Source organism: Crocuta crocuta, unplaced genomic scaffold (assembly GCF_008692635.1).
Source record: "Crocuta crocuta isolate KB4526 unplaced genomic scaffold, BGI_CrCroc_1.0 scaffold123, whole genome shotgun sequence".
Lineage (NCBI taxonomy): Eukaryota > Metazoa > Chordata > Mammalia > Carnivora > Hyaenidae > Crocuta > Crocuta crocuta.
In genome coordinates this window covers 1,258,512-1,271,158 of record NW_027528865.1, presented here as the reverse complement: position 1 = coordinate 1,271,158, position 12,647 = coordinate 1,258,512, and positions in this window count along the sequence as shown.

Below are 12,647 nucleotides of genomic sequence, written 5' to 3'. Positions count from 1 at the left end.
CTTGATCTTATTTTTTTTTTTTTTTGGTATGAACATCTTACGTACTATAGATATTTTGCTTTGAATTTTAGCAATGCTCGCCACTGAGAAATCTGAAAGCTATGACCGCTAAAAAAGAAAAGAAACTGTAATACAATCAATGCTGTGCATATTTATTTCTTCTTGCCCTTGCTTGTTTAATTTGCTTACTTTTCCAAATTTAAAAACAGGCGTTTTCATGGCCTCGACAGAAGAATCCAGCTTCCGAATCAGGAAGAAGAAATGAGGTGGAAAATATTCCACCCGGGATCTGTCTGGAAACAAACTCATTGAGTATACTAGGGTATGATATTATTCAAGTAACATTATTCTTCCCCTGGACCGTAGACTCTATTAAAGGTGTTCTATAAACAATAAAAACTATTCACCCATGAAATTCATTTCTGCGAACGTGCTCATTATGGAGACATTAAAATAAAGGAAACGTATGCTGGAATTTGAGTGATATAACACTGCATATTATAAGGAAATAGTCCCTGTCAAAAGAACAAATATTAGCAGAAAATAAAGCCTAATTCGAATGCAAAGCTGAGATTAGGTGCTAAGCATATCAACTGAACTTGATTTTCTCTGGGTCTGTTCACTTTCAAGTGATGGATGCAAATATGGAACTTCCCGTTCGTTTCCACGCTGTTCCGCTCTGCAGACAGACCCCACTAATGTGTTTCCGGAGCGACTTACAGTGTCCCGTGGGCCACAGAGGCAGACCCCACCCGTCTACACCACCCTGAGCGGGATGATGCGGAAACGCGCCGGATTTCTCCACGTGGAATGGTGCAAACAGGAGACCTTTTCATTGGGAAGTGCAGAAAGAAAATAGGACTGTCACAACTCTTTTATTTCACACATTCCACTTCATTCCTGGCTGGAATCAAAGTTTGCTGTGTTCTCAGAAGGCCCGGCCTGCCGAGCCCTGAGCGTTTGAAACGGAGCTCCCCTGACTTGCGAGCACACAGATGCTCCCCTCCGTCCTCAGATGCTCCCACGACTTCCGCTCAGAATGGAAGCTCGCATGTTGGGCCAACCTTCCTTTTCAAAACAAGAATGGAGCGGGGAGAGGAAGCGCCATGCTCCCCCAGGGTCTCTTTGCAGAGGGTTTGCGCCGCCTTCTGTCGGGGCCACAAGAGCACTCTGAACCGCGGTGGGCGCCTGCCCCTGTCTGGTGCCAGACGGACCTCCAGAGCCGCCTTCTCGTGAAGAATGAAAGGAAATGAATGGGGAGGAGGGCGTGGGGCCAGAAACCACTGGGAGCCTCCAGCAGGCGCGTGGCTGTCCTCCTTTGCTGTACAAAATGGACTCATCTGAGGGGACCGGAGTCTGATCTCATGCGCAGAGGTGGTTTTCAGAAGAAAACAGAGAGCTTCCCTTCCAAATGGGCTGTGCAGTTGATAAAACTATTTATGGTTGGATTAAAGGATGTTGGTAAAACAGGGGCACCGGGGTGGCTCAGTTGGCTGAGCGTCCGACTCTTGCTTTCGGCTCAGGTCATGGTCCCAGGGTTGTGGGCTCAAGCCTGGTGTTGGGCTCTGCACTGAGTATGGAGCCTGCTTGGGATTCTCTCTCTCTCTCAACCCCTCCCCAGCACCCACACATTCTTTCTCTTTCTCTCTAAAATATGGCTAAATAACTAAATAAATACAGAATGTCACTAAAACCGACTCCTGTGTATCCACCACTATCACTACAGAGGTAGGGAATCACTACCCTAAATTCTACGTCGAGCGTTACTGTTCTTCTTCTAATTACATCCCCAAAGCAGGTGTCTCTGAATAGCATGGATAAGCCTGTCTACTGGAGAGATTGTGTCTTCCCGTGACTTTCCGCTTTGCTGCCTGGTTCTGAGATACACCCGGTGCCCACAGAGCTACGCTGTACAGTGGCCCGCTGTCTCGGGGTGTGAAGCCATAGGCCTGCCTTACTGACCATGGGTGTTTACAACAGACTTATGGAAGCGCAGTTAACAGAGTTACAGACCCATCACCGTTACTTAATTCCAGAAATTTTCAAATCACCAAAACTACCCTGAAATCACCAAAGTCACGTCCATCAAAAGTGTTTCCCTTCCCCTCCTTCCCTAACCAGCCTCGGCAACCACCACTCGATTTTCTGTCTGGACAGGATTTTCCTGTTCTGGACGGTTCCTCTATGGTGTAGGTGGAATCACACAATAGAAGGTCACACGGCTGGTTTCTCTTGATTGTAGCACGTATCAGGACTTCATTCCTTGTTAGGGCTGAATGACGTTTCACTGGAGGGATCTGGGACATCTGTTTAGTCCTCAATTGATGGCCATTTGGCTGGTTTCTACTTTTGGCTATTGCAAATAATGCTGCCATCAAGGTTTCGTGCAGATGCAGGTTTTCATTTCTTTCCAGTATCCAGCTCGGGGTGGAATCGTTGGATCAGATGGTAACTCTAAGCTTTGTATTTTGAAAAAAAGCCAAGCTGTTTTGCAAAGTGATTGCATCAGTCTCACTGGTGTCAGGGTTCAGATTTCTTCACACTCTCACCGGGTGCCCCTTATTTAGTTTCGTCTTGCTAGCAGGTGTAAACTGGTATCACTGTGGTTTGGACTTGCATTTCCCTGCGAGTAATGGCGAATATATTTTTATTTGAATATCATCTTTGCAGAAAGTTCCATTCAGCACCTTGTCTTTATTTTTAGTACAGTTCTAGGTGTGCAGATTGCAGAAAAATTGAGATGGTAGTTGCAGTTGCTGTAGATCTCACGCACATTATGTTAGTACGGGACATTTGTTACAGTTCATGAGCCAACACCAATACAGCATTACTAAATACAACCCACAGTTTATTCTAATTTCTTTACTTTACACCTAACGTCCTTTCTGGCGCAGGATCCTGTCTATCATATCAAATTGCATTTAGTTCATGTCTTCTCAGGCTCCATGTGGCTGAGACTGTTTCTCAGATTTTCCTCCTACAGTCCTGAGGAGTACTGCCCAGGCACGCTTCAGGAAGCCCTTCTGCTGAAATTGGTCTGATGTGCTTCTCATGTTTAGTCTGGCAGTAGCGGGGTGGGGAACGAAGACCGCAGAGGTAGAGTGCCATTTCATCACATCTTGTCAAGGGTACGTGCAAACAACAAAATTCACAACCGTTGATATTGGTCTCAATCGCCCGGCGTAAGCCACGTTTATCACATTTCTCCACAATAAAGTTCCTCCCTCTGCTCCTTTTCCATAGCATACCTACAATGGATCAAATTGTGGCTCCCCAAATATGTGTTCTCCCAGAATCTCAGGTCTTGAGAGGAGATCATTCTGGGCCCTAAATCCAATGATAAGTTTCCTTAGAAAGAGACATAAAAGTAGAAGGCCCACAGAGACAGAAGAAAGTGACATAAACATCGAGGCAGAGACTGGAGTCTTCAGTGCATGAGTCCAGGGGCCGGAAAGACTGCAGACAGCCACACAAGCCGGGACGGACCCAGGGGATTCTCCCCAGCAGCTTCCAGAGGGAACCAGCCCACAGCAGCCTACGTTCAGACTCCGGCCCCCAAAACCGTGAGAGAATGAGCATGTGCTGCCTTGAGCCGCCAAGCTCAGTGCACTAGGCACGCTCACTGCACGGGCGTCTTTTCCTCGGAGCGCGGCGGACACAGCGCAGAGATCCCCGCGTGTGTGCTGAGTCCCGCAGGCATGCGTGTACTTCTGCACACACCACCTGCATCTGCACACACCACCTGCATCTGCATTACACGGGCTTGAGCTCTCAGAAGCCCCACGCCTCCCCACACATTCTAGCCTCTTCCTGTTGCTTCTCAGGAAAAGACCCACGCGGGAGCGGGAAGCCCAGCTCCAGTCCAGAACCCTCCACCTGCTCAGTAGTGCTGGCATACATGGCAGCGACATCAGACCCCCACTCACACTGGGAGACCCCTTCTCCCCCGGGAAACAACCTGACCAACCAGAGCGTGGGGCAGACGTGCAGCTTCTGGCTCTCGGGTTTCTAGGGTTACCGCAAGGGCAGCCGACTGGGGCTGCCTGGCGCCTGTTAATACAGTCAGGTTCTCTTTTCACAGTCTGCTTTCCTTCTTTGGATTCCCCAAACTCCTAAATTTTGTTTCTAAAATTGCAAATTAAGTTTTACTACTTGTGATATACATTTTAATGGGTTTTGACAAATATGCGCCATGATGTGGCCCCATGACAGCGTCACACAGAACGGTTTCACTGACTCAGCAACACCACTGTTTACCCAGTCACCTTCCCTTTCTGCCCAGAGCCGAGGCTCTAGGGGACGACCCTCCTGCCTCTTCTGCCTTCTGGTGGCTCCAGGTGTCCCTTGGCTTGTGGCCGCGTCCCTCCAGCCTCTGCCTCCCTGTCACCACGGTCTTCTCCCCCATGCATGTCAAACTTCCCTCTGCCTTTCTCCTATAAGGACACCTGTCACTGGACTTTGGAGCCCACCTGGATAATCTAGGATGTTCTCGTCTCAAGATCCTTAACTCAATCACATCTGCAAAGACCAAGGTCACCTGTACAATTTCCAGGGGTAGGGATGTGGATGTATCTTTCGGAGCGCCTCCACCCGCTCACGACGGTGACCTGTCTGGTCATGGCAAGGTGACCACCGTGGATGTCCCATCTCTGCCATCATAGAGGAGGCAGCAGAAGGAGAAAATGATACTTTCCAGAAAATTAGGTGGTCCAGGCAGAGTCAAGGTGCCTCAGGGTCACACAGGACTAGAACCATAGTCACCTCAACGAGGAAAGCTTCACACTTTGACCCACAACATTGTCTCAGATGAACCAAATTCCCCGCATGGCCTGAGATCAGCGTCTCAGGTTCTGTTACTCAAAATGATCACTTGTTCAGCCTGAAGTGTATTTTAATCATTCATTAAGAAATGACGTGTTGAATAACTGAAATTTATAAATAGAAATGCACAAAATATATCCAACCCAATATAAATTACGGATTTTAGAGAGGGTACGTATTTATTACTGCAAATTCACACACACACACACACCACACACACACACACACACACACACACATTTTTAAAGCACTCCCTCCTGTTGGGTGGAAGTTCATGACGACTGTGTTTGATTTTTCTTTTTGTGAAACTTCTTTATAGTAACCCAAAGACACAGCTTTGCCTTTGGAGCGGGAACACCAAGGAGGCTGAGCATGAGAGGGGTCTTTGAGACTTGAAAAGCATAGACTGAAGTTCAGGATGGAGATTTATCCTGTGTATTTTATAGAAAATGTCCACGCAATGTATTTGTGAGATCCACCCCCTAAGCTGGAGCCATGAGACGTTGTGTCTCGTTAATTCCCCTTGAGATGTCTGATCAGCGTAAGTTGAAACAAAGCCCAGGCCAACAGCATCAGACCTCTGCGTCAGCTTCTCTGGTCTTGCCTTTAAGAAGACAAAGCCCCAAGTAATTTGTCCTGCTACGCAACATGCAGCCCAAGTGACATTTTCAGTGAGAATACATTGTCAGCTGTTTTGTCTTGCTCATTCACTGTAGTTTTGTTAGATCCTTTGTTTCTTTGATGCTCAGAATATTGCACCATTTGGCTATAAAATCTACATTAGAAGAGCATTAATTAAAGGCAGACACATTGCAATGGAGACAGTGTTAAAATTATGCTTGAAGGTACAATGTAATTAATTTTGTACATGAGAAACATAAAAGAGAGAATGAAACTGGAGGAAATAGCATCACAACCCACAAAATGGTAATGAGAACTACAATTGTAGATCAGCCAAAATATGGAAAGACATATGGAGTAATTAGACCTGGGGGCGGGGGGGAATCACAACAAAGGGTCACCCAGTAAGTGCTCAGGAGTTCGATGGAGAACACGTGTTTCCTGTCACCACACACGTTTTCCCGTGGACAGGACGACTTGCACTAAGCATCTGGCAGGCGGATGAAGAAGACGGTTATGACGCGAATTTGTTAAGAGCCTGGACAAGGAGGTTGGAGGTGACTTAGAAGCAGTCTTCCTAACGAAAGTATGAAGCACGGAAGATGAACAGAGATGAAGTCTGCCTCCTGTCCAAGATGCGGCTGGAGCTCCCATGATGCAGTGGGGCTCATTATGCCCAGAGACGGCAACATTACATGGATGGTTATTAGAGGAAACTCGATTTGCAAGGTCCAGAACAGTTCATTTGAATTTACTGCATCTGTATTTCAGTGGTGCCGTAGGCTATTGTGACTGAAAGTCACAGAAACCTCATGAAATGGAGTCTAGTAAAAAATACAATGAATTTATACAAAACACTCTTCCTGTGGGAATCCATCCCGTGACCCTAAATCACCATGTTCATGACAATGATCATTTGATAAGATAACTAACAGGAACCAAAAGAAGCAAGACAGACTCCTTCGGAACAAGTGTGGCCACGGCGTCTGCTTCTTGTCGCCTGGTGTTACTGAACTAGCATCCACGTTAGATTCTCTCACGGTTCACCTTCCACGAGGAAAGGAAACTAAAGATTTGCCTTAACTGAATTGCAGGACCGCTAACATCGTCAGCCCCCACCATGCAGCCTGGCACGCGGTGTCTCCTTTGGTGGAAGAGGCAAGAAGCTGGGGGTGTGGCGGGCACGGGGGACTGCACCGTTTTGAGAAGATGGCAGCACTCGCCTGTGTGAGGTCCTATGGCTGTGCGAGCAGATCGCCACAGGCTGATCAAGCTTGAGGCAGCACCTGCTGATCACCCCACACTTTCTGTGGGTCTGGGGTCCGGGCACAGCGTGGCTCAGCTGGTCTCCGCTTGGGGTCTCACAAGGTGGAAACCAAGGCATGGGCTGGGCTCTCACCTGGAGGCCGAGGTGCAGTCAGGCTGGAACCCAGCTCTGCTCACGCCCCTGCATCTCCCAGCTGGTGAGGGCGTAGGGAGTCCTTGTGGCCCAGCAGGGACATGCCCCTTGCTTCCTTCTGAGCCCCCAGCCCGTCACCCCCATGCTTCCACCAACAATCTCAGTACAATGACGTAAACATTTTCTAAGATGATTTAGGACTTCTCCACCATATGCTCTCAAAACTCTTCCTTCTACATAGCCGAATTTAAAAAGATCAATTTAAAAAGCAGAACATGAAATCCCTGGGCCTGAAGAGGCTGATATTCTCCCATGTGCTGAGCACAGAGCAGGTGTAGAAGACCAGAGGGTGAAGGACGCGTGGCCTCTGCCCTCGGGAAGACCGGGTCCCCGTGAGCCATGGAGGAAGACAAGCAAGTGGCCAAGACATGATCTGGCAGAACAGGGGAGAGTCAGGGGACCGATTGAAAACGGCCGCCTGACCCAGGCAGGTAGGTGGGGGGGGTGGGCTGGGAAAGCCCAGGGGAAGGAGGTGACATAGAAACCAAGGCCTGAGAATCAACAGACTGAGGTGAAAAGGAAGGGATGGGGAAAGACAGGCAGTGTGCACAGCGGAAGGAAGGGCCCAGCAGCCGGTAACCAGGGAAGATAACCAGGTGGGATGGACTCTGGAGAAGGGGGAGGGTGGATGACAGACAGCTCAGAGAGTCAGGAGGACCTGCAGCATTTGGGGTACCGTTGGGTACCCTGAACAGATGGGCCTTGATTCTGAAGGTCATGGACAACTGTTGAAACCTAGGAATGGCCAGGTTCGTGGAGAAAAGTAAAGTAAAACCTTCTGTCTCCACTTGACGCAATAGCAAACCCTTGGGGCTGCCTGGGCCCCTTCACCAAGGCTCCACCCAACCGAAGACATGCCTGCTGCTCGCCAGGGGTTTGGGAGGTTACCGGGTGCCCATCCTGGAGCCCCGCGGCTGCAGATACAACAGGAGCGTAGCCTCCCAACCCTCTCCACGTGTCCCTTTGGCTGTCCCAAAAAGTATTCAACTGAGACTCCAGGGTGGGAGCACAAACCTTGTCTCTTTAGTAAAGGGCACGGTTTCATTCTGGGCCCTCCTCCCTGTCTCCATCGTCAGCGTTTGCTGCCAGACTAACCAATGCTCAGGAGGACTTCTGTTGCTGGGAACTTCCTGCCTGACAAGTAGGGCAAATGTCAGGCTCGTCCCCTGGGACCTTGGGGAATGTACCGCACCAGAGTCAATTCAAGCCACTATAGGATTTCTCAACAGTCATATTAATTTGAAATGTAAGCAGTGCTCTTCTTTGATGCTAATCTTTTGTCAGAGCAGAAGGTGCGTGATAAAAAATGATGGAAGTGGCTTTATAATAAATGATGTGTGTGGGTGTGGGATTCATTTAATTTTTTTTCGCAGCTGGAATCTCTCAGCTACTTCCATGCAGTGAAATCTACTTTTGGATGTTTGGTCTGTTATTCCTGCAAACATAGCAGGTACGGAGCTGAAGAATCAATTCTGAAATTAAGATCTGGGTGCTGGACGCCATTGTGCTGGCCCTATATCAAAGTTCTCCTTCTTCTGCAATGAATTCCTAATGCCAAGCTAGAAGTTGCTGAAGGTCCGCAAATGGCATTCTTTAGCTTTTAACTTTCACATAAAACAGAATAAAAGATTATCGCATGTCCAAAAAAAAAAAAATCTGGCTACTGCTCGTAATAAATTCCTGTGCCTGCTCCAGATGCAGAATCGGACGGCATGTTGTCAGCTCATTCATTCTTCATGGAGCTCGTTTTTATTTGGGCTGAAGGCATTAAAAAAAGATGTCAGATATGTATACATCATATCTCTCTCTATTTATACATATGCACACCCCTAGATACATCTAAATACATTCCCACAGACACACACATATACACATGCACTTTCTCCACCCCAGCCAACTCCTCTCTCATGATATCTATTTACCACAGATGTTCCCAGTGAAATGTTTCCAGGTATGATCCAGAATGAATCTTTTGGGTCATCTTATTTCTTTCATCTCTGGTTCTGAATAATTTCTTTAGTAGGGAATCCATTGTCTCCTGAGATAGACCATTTGATTGTTAGAGATCTCTATTAGAAATTCCTTTCTTACTTTGAGAAAATGTCTGTTTTCCTCTAATTTCTGCCCATAAAAAAGGTGCATTGAAGAAGTATGCCTATCTAACTGGCAATTATATATAAGATACTGAATGACAGAGTTCTCAAATGAGGGTAAACATTTGAAAGTCATCAGCTTATCCACAAAAATTCTACCTTTAAGAGAAAAAAGAGTCACAAACAGTATCCTGTGTGGTGTGAAAGACAGAAGATGAAACACTAGAAAAGATCGGCCTCTGAAGGGTCTACTGAAGAAAGTGGAATAAGCCAAGTAGACTGTCCCACTGAAACAAGATGGCGCACTCATTGGATCAGTTCAAGAGGGTTGATGAAGGGACTATTTACAAAGATGTCGGCAATTTAAGGGGAAGCCTCATGAGGTGGGGAGTGACCACCAGTCGACTAACAAACAGTGGGGGACATGTCCTAGGTCAAGGCAGAGGTAGAGATGGAGGAGACTCTTCCCAGCAAGAGCCTTGATCTTAGACCACGAAAGACACCACTGTGGCCTGGACTGAAGGGATCCAGAGGGATAATATCCACTCTCTAACCTACTCATCCGCCAGGAAGCTAGGAAGCCCAGTTGCTGCAGCCTGAGGGGGTCAGCGCATGAGACACTCGCAGGGTGGGAGACAGATCAAGTAACAGCTGGAGGAGGAAAAGACCAAGGAAAACACAGACCCATAATGTCATGGAGAAAATACTTTAAGGTAAATATCTATGTGAAGATATACACAGAATATTCTAGAATATTCTAGATTTACTGAGATCCCTGGGATTCAGCCATAATTTGATAAGGAAGTAGCTTTAAAAACTAATGTTCTTCTTTATTTTTTTTTACAAATAGTTTATTGTCAAGTTGGTTTCCACATAACAGCCGGCGCTCATCCCTACACGTGCCCTCCTCCATGCCCATCTCCCCCCTCCCCCCACACACCCATGAGTCCTCAGTTTGTTCTCAGCATTCAAGAGTCTCTCATGGTTTGCCTCTCTCCCTCTCCCCCACCATTTCTCCCCTTCTTCTCCCCCACGGTCCTTCGTTAAGTTCCTCCCAATCCTCCTATACGTGCAAACATATGATATTTGTCCTTCTCTGCCTGACTTATTTCGCTCAGCATAACACCCTCAAGGTCCATCCATGTTGCTACACAGGCCAGATTTCATTCTTTCTCACTGCCATGGAGTATCCCATCGTATAGATAAACCACATCTTCTTGATCCATTTGTCCGTTCTTAAGTGCCTACTATGTACCAGTTCTTTGGAGATACGCCAGTGATAGAGGGGTGCATTCCCACAGTGGGTGTCAGCCACAAATTAATGCCCTAAACCAACAAGTATGACGACAGATGGCAGAGGCCACCAGAGGAGACAGCTGGGGACAGAGAGCTCCGTTACACAAAGCTGAGTTTGGCTTTATTTGCAAGTTATTTTGTAGGCTATTAAAACCAATATCTGGAAACCAGCACTCGATGATCATACAACACAGCATTTGAGGAAGGGAGAACAGCTAATACAAAGGCTCCAGGGAGTCAATAATCTCAGGGCATCTGGGAGCAAGAAAAATTTCAGTGCATTCACCACCGTGCGGACATCAGACAGAACATGACGTGGTGGGATGAGAGAGGTGAGTAGAAACAGATGATGTAGGACTCTGGACACCAGACAAGGGACCTGGCCCTTCCTGCTCTGAGTAACCAGGGGAGGGCTCCAAGCAGCAGAGTGTCATGATTTGGTGCAAGCTTTTAAAGGATCATTCTAGGGGCACCTGGGTGGCTCAGTCGGTTGAGCATCCAGCTTTTGATCTCAGCTCAGGTCATGATCTCAGGGTTTGTGAGCTGGACCTCCACTTTGGGCTCTGAGCTGGTGGATGGAGCCTGCCTGGGATCCTCTCTCTCCCTCTCTCTGCCCCTCACCTGCTTGTGCTCTCTCTCTCTCTCTCTCAAAAAAAAAAAATGTAAAAAAAAAAAAAAAAAAGATCATCCCAGCTGGCATGTGTACAAAACAGAAAGCAAGGAGATGGTTAATAAAGCTATTTCAAAAACTGAGCAGAGGATTATGCTGGGCCCCCAGAGGGTGTGGTGAAGACAGACAAGGTAAGGGTTGAGGTGAGTCTGGGGAGTGATTCCAATGTGGATCATTGATGACGTGTGAGCTGCTAGGTTAGGGAAAGGCTGTCCGCAGAAATATGATGGGAGCCCTATATGTACATTTGTAAATGTTAATAGCTAATACATTGTAATAATTTATCTAGTCCAACATATCCAAAATATTATCAGTCCAATATGCAACCAATAGAAGAATTATTTGAAATATTTTACATCTGTATCTTTTTGAAACGAGGTCTTTGAAATTCAGTGAGCATTTTAAGCTTACCATGAATTGCAGGTCAGATCAGCTACCTTGCAAAGGCTGAGGCCACACGTGGCCGGTGGCTGCTCCGTGGGATGGCTCAGGGCTTGAGCGAGTGAGTGAATACAAGTGACAATTGCCAAGATGGTCGGGACCAGGGTGAGGGCGAGCTGTGAGACCCCTCACCAGACACACAAAGGGAGATGCCAAGCACAGAGGGGGGTGTGGGAGCCCAATGGTCCGGGGGAGACCCAGCCCGCAGTCGTCCGAGTGTGAGTGATACATGAAGCTGAGAGACTGGACGGAAGGTGCAAGAATGTACCCAGAGAATGTACCCAGAGGAGGACACACAGGATTGAGCTCTGAGAACATTGGACATTTAGATCAGAGTTTCCACCCTCTTCCTTGACACTGTTGTTACTTGGGCTGAATATGTATTGGGGGGGGAGGGTGCTGTGCACTGTGGGATTTTGCCACCGTCCGTGGCCTCCCCCACAACGAGAGGCCATTGGCCTCCCTACCATCTCCCACAAGATGTGACAACCAAACCAAATGTGTCCCAGACCTTGCCAAGTGTCCCCTGGGGGAGACGCAACCCTGGTTTAGTGACTTACAGGTTGGACGGAGGAGGAGAAGCCAGCGATGGAGCCTGGGGAGGAGGTGAGGTGGGAAGGGCGGGGAGGGCAGGAGACGTGTGTGTAGGGAAGGTGGTGGCCGCGATGGAGTCCTTAGGGAGGGGTTTAGCTTTCCGATGTGACTATGAAACAGGCAAAATTAACTTGAATGATGCATTTTATTCAACCCAATACACAGGGATGCCGGGCATCGGGCGATTAGCCTGATAATCCTTTGGAGGACACCGGCCGCGAGGTCAGTGAACGACTCTTCGATGAAAGAGGAATAAAACGGAGCAGAAAAGTGTCGAGCGGTGCGGGCGTGCCGGCACAGCTCTCTGCCCAGGCGCCTCCGTCCTCCGCTGGCAAAGAGGCGCCAGAGAAAAACATTCCTGATCAAAAACTTCAAATTACAGAAACACAAAGAAAGGGGATTAATATTTTTCTGAAAACACAATGTCATATTTATTCCACTTTCTGTGACTTATTAAATCCCCTGCTACAGTAATTATAGCCATGTATTGTCAGAGAGGTATAAACATTGGAAGAACACATTACTGTCGGAGATGATTATTAAAACTACAAAATTTTGCCTACAGACGAACACAAGCAGGAAAAAAAGTTATTAAAACTCATTTCCAGGAGTCTGCGTGTGTCCTTGGGCTGGGTTCCAAAACAGAGCAGGA